Here is a 7,710-nt window from a genome sequence, read left to right on the forward strand (position 1 = left end):
CAATCTCACTTCTTTTTGCAAGACCAAGAGGTCACAGCAGCAACCTACACCTGCAAGATCACGGCCCCTACCTGCAAGATCACAGCAGCAGCCTCCACCTGCAAGATCCCAGCCTGCACCAAGATCACAGCCTCCACCTGCAAGGACTGGTGCAAGATCTGGAGCAAGGTCTGGTGCAAGTTCACAACCATCAACTAGTGGTGCAAGGCCATTCACTGCCCCAAGATATGCAACTCCTTCTACATCTTCTGCCCCAAGAAGTCACACTGGTTGGATGACCTGGTTTGATCCTAGTGGTAACAGATGAGTGTGTGTAATGAGTTGTTGCTTCTCAAAACTATGGTACTGATCAATGTTTTGTGTCCTGAACCATGTCATGGTTGGATGCTTAGGTTTGATTGTACTGAACCAACAAGTCAAACTGGTTGGATGATTATGTTTGAGTGACTGAATTGCTATCAACTATCTTAATGTTATGGGCAATGTTATGCTATCAATTTGGTGATTAGTGTTATTGGCAATGTTAAGGTTTGATTATGAGATTTGATGATTAGTGTTATTGCCTAACCATTTTGGTTTAGGGGGTTCTCGACGTCGACGGAGCCTAAATGCCTAACCACTTTGGTTTAGGGGGTTCTCGACGTCGACGGAGCCTAAATGCCTAACCACTTTGGTTTAGGGGGTTCTCGACGTCGACGGAGCCTAAATGCCTAACCACTTTGGTTTAGGGGGTTCTCGACGTCGACGGAGCCTAAATGCCTAACCACTTTGGTTTAGGGGGTTCTCGACGTTGATGGAGCCTAAATGCCTAACCACTTTGGTTTAGGGGGTTCTCGACGTCGACGGAGCCTAAATGCCTAACCACTTTGCTTTAGGGGGTTCACGACGTCGACGGAGCCTAAATACCTAACCACTTTGGTTTAGGGGGTTCTCGACGTTGATAGAGCCTAAATGCCTAACCACTTTGGTTTAGGGGGTTCTCGACGTCGACGGAGCCTAAATGCCCAACCACTTTGGTTTAGGGGGTTCTCGACGTCGACGGAGCCTAAATGCCTAACCACTTTGGTTTAGGGGGTTCTCGACATCGACGGACCCTAAATGCCTAACCACTTTGGTTTAGGGGGTTCTCGACGTCGACGGACCCCAAATGCCTAACCACTTCGGTTTAGGGGGTTCTCGACGTCGACGGACCCACAACACCATAGAGTTGAAGCAACTTTGGTTTAGGGGGTTCATAAAAGAGTTCAAGCAACTAAGACAAGCAGCAACTAAGAGTTAACATACAGGTTCACAACAAACTGGTTCAGAACAACAACATATTGATTAACATAGTGGTTCACAGCAACTAAGAGTTAACATAGTGGTTCACAGCAACAACATAGTGGTTCACCACAACACCATAGTGGTTCACAACAACTTAAAGCAACAACATAGTGGTTCACAACAACTACACATCCATAGTACATAACTTAGTTCACAACAACACCATACTTCACAAAAGGTCAGCAAAGCAAGCATTCTTCTTCTTCATGTTGATCTGGATCTTGCTCTTGCTCTTCCTCTACATCTTCATTCTGACAAGATGTCCAGGATCCCCTTCAATTTTTGCTTGTTCTTCTCCTCTGACTTCAACAGTTCAGCAATCTGAATCTTTAGCTGATCCCTCCTTGCTGTGAGCTTGTCATGCCCCTTCTTGAGATCACCCATGTGAAGGAGCAGCCGGGTGTTCTCCTGGGTGAGCTTTTCCTCGGATTTTTTGAGTTCATCAACCTGGAATTGCAGGTTCCTGGTGGATGTACTAAGCACTTCCTTCTCTTTTAGATGATTAAACTTCAGGTTCCTAATGCAAGTGCCTTGAGATTCTGTCAAGTTCATCAGTACTTTATACTTCTCCTGCAGCTTGAAGATCTCTGCATCTTTCTTCCCCATCTATGTCTTCATGTCAGATACAACAACTGAATCAGAAACATGTACATTCTGCATCTTAGCCTGCAAATAGCTGAAATCTACCATCCTATCCTCTTGAGCATTGAACAGTTGGTGCTCATCTTCAACCAATTTTTCATAGTTGGCCTCTAGATTATTTTTTTTCTTCAGTCAAATGGTGAATAGTGAGTGAACTCTCCAGGTTATCCTTCCTCCTATCACTCTTGCTGTCATGATACATTTCCCATAGCTTCAACAAGGCATTCTGCAATGTAGGAGGCCACTCTAGGTCAACCCAGAGAACAACACCACAGTTGTCATCTTCCTGCAATATAAACAACCATAGCATGTGCAAAATCAATCTCCTAGGCAAATTATTTAAGCAATAAACTTTGAGCAACTAGCTTTAAACAATGAACTTTGAGCATCTTTAAACAATGTAGGACCCTAAATGACTAGCCAGTGAATTAAAAAAATTAACTTTAAGCATCTTTGAGAAACAACTTTAATAATATAGCCAACTAAAGAATGAACCTCTGACACTAAACACTAACTGAATTTGAAGCTTCTGACATTGAATCTCTCTGACCTTAAACAATCAAATAATTTGCAAAGTGAGTACTCTTGTACTACAAACAATGATTATATGCACTGCAAACGAAGTTGTTGACCAATTATAAAATTACTGGCCAAATTAAATATACATGGCAAGCATCAACACATTTTCTAATCCACTGATTAGCATCAGTAGTACTAAATGGCTACAAAATGACCCTCACAGCTACAAAATGACCATCAGAGCTATGGTACAAGAGTACTCATTAAACAATGTGCATCAGCACATGGCTAGATTAAAGAACATGAATTCTATGCACTGGACTGGACAATTCTATGCACATGGCTAGATTAAACAATACCATTAACACAGAGTTTGGACAGAATCTTACACTCATAGGACAGACTAAGAACCTCCTGCCTGTGTTAAATGCTTCGAATGTTACACGCCTCTCAGCCGCCACAACATGCTGATGGCAAAGAACTCTGGGTGCTGTCTCAATGCCAGTGTAGTCTTGGTCTTCAATGCTAGCAGGGATCTACATGAACAAAAGGAAAACAAAATCCCCAAATCAAATCAAATCCCCCCAAATCCCAAATCTAATAATCCAACCCTAACCCTAGCTCTACAACTCACCCGGTAATGCATGGCTTTGTCGTCGGAGAGGTTCATGTATTGCGCGCTTGAGTCCTGGCTGCTCTCGTCCTCCATGGCGCGACGGCGAGCCGGTTGAGGTGGCGGCGGCGGCGGGCGGCGGCGAATCGGAGAGAGGAGGGAGAGAGAGAGTGAGAGTGAGGTCGAGCGAGAGTGAGGTCGAGCGAGAGTGAGGTCGAGCGAGAGTGAGACGAGTCCGACCGAGCCCATGTAACCGACCGCACCGGCCTCGTCCTAGTCGGCGTACCGGGCACGCGCCGATTGGCCACCGTGTCACCTGACAGGTGGGCCCGGTCTGTCAGATACATGGTCAATACTCACTTATACGGCTGTCAGCCCGTTATGCATCACTTAGGCCCTGAGTTGGTACTGAACTGCGACATGCACGAGTAGTGGTACTGATTCGTGAGTAGGTGCGCAAGTGTGGTACCAACGTGCAATTAACTCGATTATGAATCATCTGACACATGGAACTTTCTTCGAAATGTAGAGTGACTAAAATACTGTTGACAAGCCATAAAAAACGAGCAACAAACGCATTGGTAAACATACATGGTGATGTGTGTAGGTGTCGTTGCTAGCAGTGGATTTATCTATCTTCATTAATGACTCAAGTAGATATGTGAACATTTCCTTAATGAGACATGAGTATGGAACCTTTAAAAAGCACACTGAGTTAGCACGCTGAGTTAGACGTTTTTCTCCATGAATAAACTTGTAAAGCACACTGAGTTATACGTTTTTTCTCCATGAATGTAAACTTGTAGGCACTTCCCCATCAAGGATGAGGGCTGACAAGGGGAAGGAGCTCTACTTCATGTTCGTGAAGCCGGAGACGAAGACGCCCAGTGGGCTGACGGCGTGGCCGGCCCTGACCAGCGTTTACAAGAGCGAGATTTTCAAGCCCGCCTTAGAGCGCCACTACACGAGCCCGAGGGCGGCCGTGCTCTGCGCGGACGCGTTCCAGAGCATGTACGCGCAGATGGTGTGCGGCCTGTGCCAGCGCCACGACGTGCTCCGCATCGGCGCCGTGTTCGCCGCCAGCCTCCTGCGCGCCATCCGCTTCCTCCACCTCAACTGGGAGCAGCTCGCCGCTGACATCGAGGCCGGCGCGCTCAGTCCGCGCGTCACCGACACGTTGGTGCGCGAGGCCGTCGCGGGCGTCGTCCGCGGGTCGGACCCCGAGCTCGCCCGGCTCATTCGGCAAGAGTGCTGCAAGGGTGACTTGGCTGGCATCGTCACGCGGATCTGGCCGAACACGAGGTACCTCGACGTCGTCGTCACCGGTGCCATGGCTCAGTACGTCCCGGCCCTAGAACACTACGGCGGCGGCCTGCCCATGGTGTCCACCTCGTACGCGTCCTCGGAGTGCTACTTCGGCATCAACCTCCGCCCGCTGTGCGACCCGTCTGAGGTGTCCTACACCATCATGCCCAACGTGGCCTACTTCGAGTTCCTCCCCGTGAACAAGACCACCGGCGAGGAGGACGCGAGCCAGCTCGTGGACCTCGCCTGCGTGGAGGCCGGGCGGGAGTACGAGGTGGTGGTCACCACCTATACCGGGCTGAACTGGTACCGCGTGGGCGACGTGCTCCGCGTGTCCGGCTTCCACAACGCCGCGCCGCAGTTCCAGTTCGTGCGCCGCCAAGACGCCGTGCTCTCCATCGAGACGGACAAAACAGACGAGGCCGAGCTGCCGAAAATATAAAATAGCACAGCTACACCGGGGCCCTCTCTATCTAGCCATCCATTCTGCGCATCGCGATTCGTGCAAACACATTTTTCTTTTTGTTTCTCTCACATAAAACATATTTTGAAGTTCAAACCTTTGCAGCGTAGCAAAGTTTTCTATCTAGAATCTAGGATAAATCTTTTAGATTTTCTTGTCAAATATAAATATACAAAAACAATTTTTTTAATGTAAAAATCATTTTTTGTAAAAAATCACCACATATATGGGCTGAGTATGAGGCATGCCGGACATCACTGACGTGTTTGAAGAGTCCGGTGCAATCCGATCAGTGGTTCTGCGTACGTCCACCTATTCAATTTAAGAGGTCTGGGTGTGGATGCTCTAAGGGAAGACAAATAGGCCATGAGCCCACGGGAAAGTAGTAAAGGGTTCGCGCCGTTGACATTTATGCATTTTATATTTGCGACGTAGTGCGGCCTAACGCACTTGCCACTGACCCGCGCATATATTCTGGCTAGGGTTTGACATCTTTCCCCAATGGCTACGCCACCTTACACATCAGCCATCGACCTGATCCGATGTGCTACTCAAATCCGTGGCCACCACGTGGACCGAACATTCAGCATATCGACGTGGATGCATGGCGTTCTGCTGCTGCTACGGCTCTCCTAGTATGAAAGTATATGTATGAAGTTGGCGATATTGGATAGAGTTGACGACGTTGTTGGCCGTGGCCGAAAGGTGGCGGTGGAGACGAAAGATAGCGGTACTGCTTGGAACATTGTTACGTATGGTTGGTGGTGAGAGATAGTCACTCGAAGCTAATCAACTAGCTACCGGGCGTTGAAAATGACACGCATCAAATTAGCCATACAATTTGGCGTGTGGTCAACTAGGGACATACATAGTTATTCGCTTGCTAGCTAGTTGTATCTCGTGTCATGGCCGGATTGGTCGGCCTGGCCGGCCGAGACTACTAGGACTGCCGGTGCCAACGCATATGCATGGTGCGGTCCAGTCGATTCCAGGATGCACTGATCATTCAGGTGTGACCGTGGTGTGGCAGGTAGCTAGCTAGTGTCATGCATGTATGCATGTGGCTCCTATTAAGCAAACACATTGTACGCGCTACGACGGCACATCTGTTGAGGACAATGTGTAGTCCGTGGTCTGGCATGCATGTTGGACCGTGTAGGCTAGCATGCATGTGTAGTACAGTACGTAGTGTGCTAGCTACCACGCACTTCTCTTGAGAATGAGAATGTGAGAATGATATCTGCCTGACAGGACGGGGGAGCGAGGACGGCCATGCAGTCGTCGGTTTGGGCTTCGATGGTCGCCCAACTAGCTCTTCATCCCCGTCGCCGACAACCGGTCGGCGGCTCCGGTGCAAGAATGCCAAAGCACTCCGGCTCGCCATCGAGCTGTCGGAGCGCGACGCAACGGCTCAGGTGACGGCAAAGGCAAGGCGCAGCGGCACACTGAGGAGCAAGAGCAGTTGCTCTGGAGGCTGGCCGGGCCGATCTCGTCAAATGACGCCTCGAATGTCAGCGAAGGATCCAGCGCGAACAACGATGACCGTCCGGCTACGGCGCCTACATGGTAATTTCCTCCGCCCTTCTCCGTTTAATATAGTTTCTTCTTATGTTTAAGTAATGTCCAGCCGATGAGAACTTGTTATTTTGGTTGTCAGATAACTAATTTAATGTGAATTATGGACGATTTAAGTTGCATGGACATAAGTAACACAGCAAAATGAGGGATACCCGATAGAGCCCGCAGACGAACCCAGCCGCCTCGTGGACCTTTGAGGGACCGGATCAGGTGTTTGCGGCTGTAGATGAGCCTAGGCCGGCGGCGGCAACTAGCAAGGGGCGACTTCGGTGGGCGGGAAGAAGGATGGAGTGCTTGGCTAAATTGAACAGCGTTGACGACACTAATTGTGTCCCGTAGCCGAAAGGTGGCGGTGGAGAAGGAATTTATACGGTACTTAAAACATTGTTAATCATGCATCACGTCCAATTGCGGTTGGTGATTAGAGATAAGCTAATCAAGTAGCCGGTGCTGAGAATGACGTGCATGAAATCAGCCCTTCCATTTGGCGTCTAGTCAAATAAAGCATATTAGGGTTCCTTTGGCACATATCCATAGTTGACTGGAAATTAATTGGTGCGTGGCTCGTAGCCGGTTAATAATGTCTCCCGTTGTTTGCTACTAGTACTAGCTACTCCCTCTGTAAACTAATATAAGAGCGTTTAGATTACTAATTTAGTATTCTAAACGCTCTTATATTAGTTTACGGAGGGAGTAGCTTGTAGTGTCTCGTGTCATGGCAGGATTGGTTGGCCCGAGGTTGCTGATAGTGCGAGTGCCAACGCATCATGTGCATGCTGTCGCTGGCCTCTGGACCGCTAGGCCAACGGAAAGACTATTACGGGTTTGATGGACTAACAAACTTAGGTTAATGCCCTCTCGCGTCGGCCCCTCGAGTCCCTCATTCCCTCTCCCTCCTTCACCTGCCCGCCGCCACCCCAGCTGGTCGCCGGCGTCCTCGCGCGGCTGCGGTCGAAGGTATAGCAGTGAGGTCTCTACTGCCCTGTGTCTCGCCGAGGAGGTTTGGTATGCTGAGGCGGCGGCCCTGGGTGTGACAGCGGAATCGACCGTGTCTGGCGGGTGGCACCGCGGGTGTTGACTGGCCCTCCCCTTCGCGTGGGCGGCCGTGGCTCCTCACGGTGTGGTCTGCTCCAGCTGCTGCGCTACATCTGGATCCCGGCGCACCGTCTCTAGGTCCCTTGTTCGGGCCGGCCTATGGGCATGGTAGGGGAGACCTAGGAGGGGAAAACCCTTGGTCGACCTCGACGTTGACGATGTCTCCGGCCCC

General features: G+C 49.6%; 1 pseudogene; it reads left to right on the forward strand.

Annotated features, from left to right (window-relative positions):
* The first annotated feature begins 3,935 nt into the window (after nucleotides 1-3,935).
* On the forward strand, nucleotides 3,936-7,406 carry LOC123038823 (probable indole-3-acetic acid-amido synthetase GH3.9; annotated as a pseudogene).
* The last annotated feature ends 304 nt before the right edge of the window (nucleotides 7,407-7,710 follow it).

The sequence above is a fragment of the Triticum aestivum genome, chromosome 2B (genome assembly GCF_018294505.1).
Source record: "Triticum aestivum cultivar Chinese Spring chromosome 2B, IWGSC CS RefSeq v2.1, whole genome shotgun sequence".
Classification (NCBI taxonomy): domain Eukaryota; kingdom Viridiplantae; phylum Streptophyta; class Magnoliopsida; order Poales; family Poaceae; genus Triticum; species Triticum aestivum.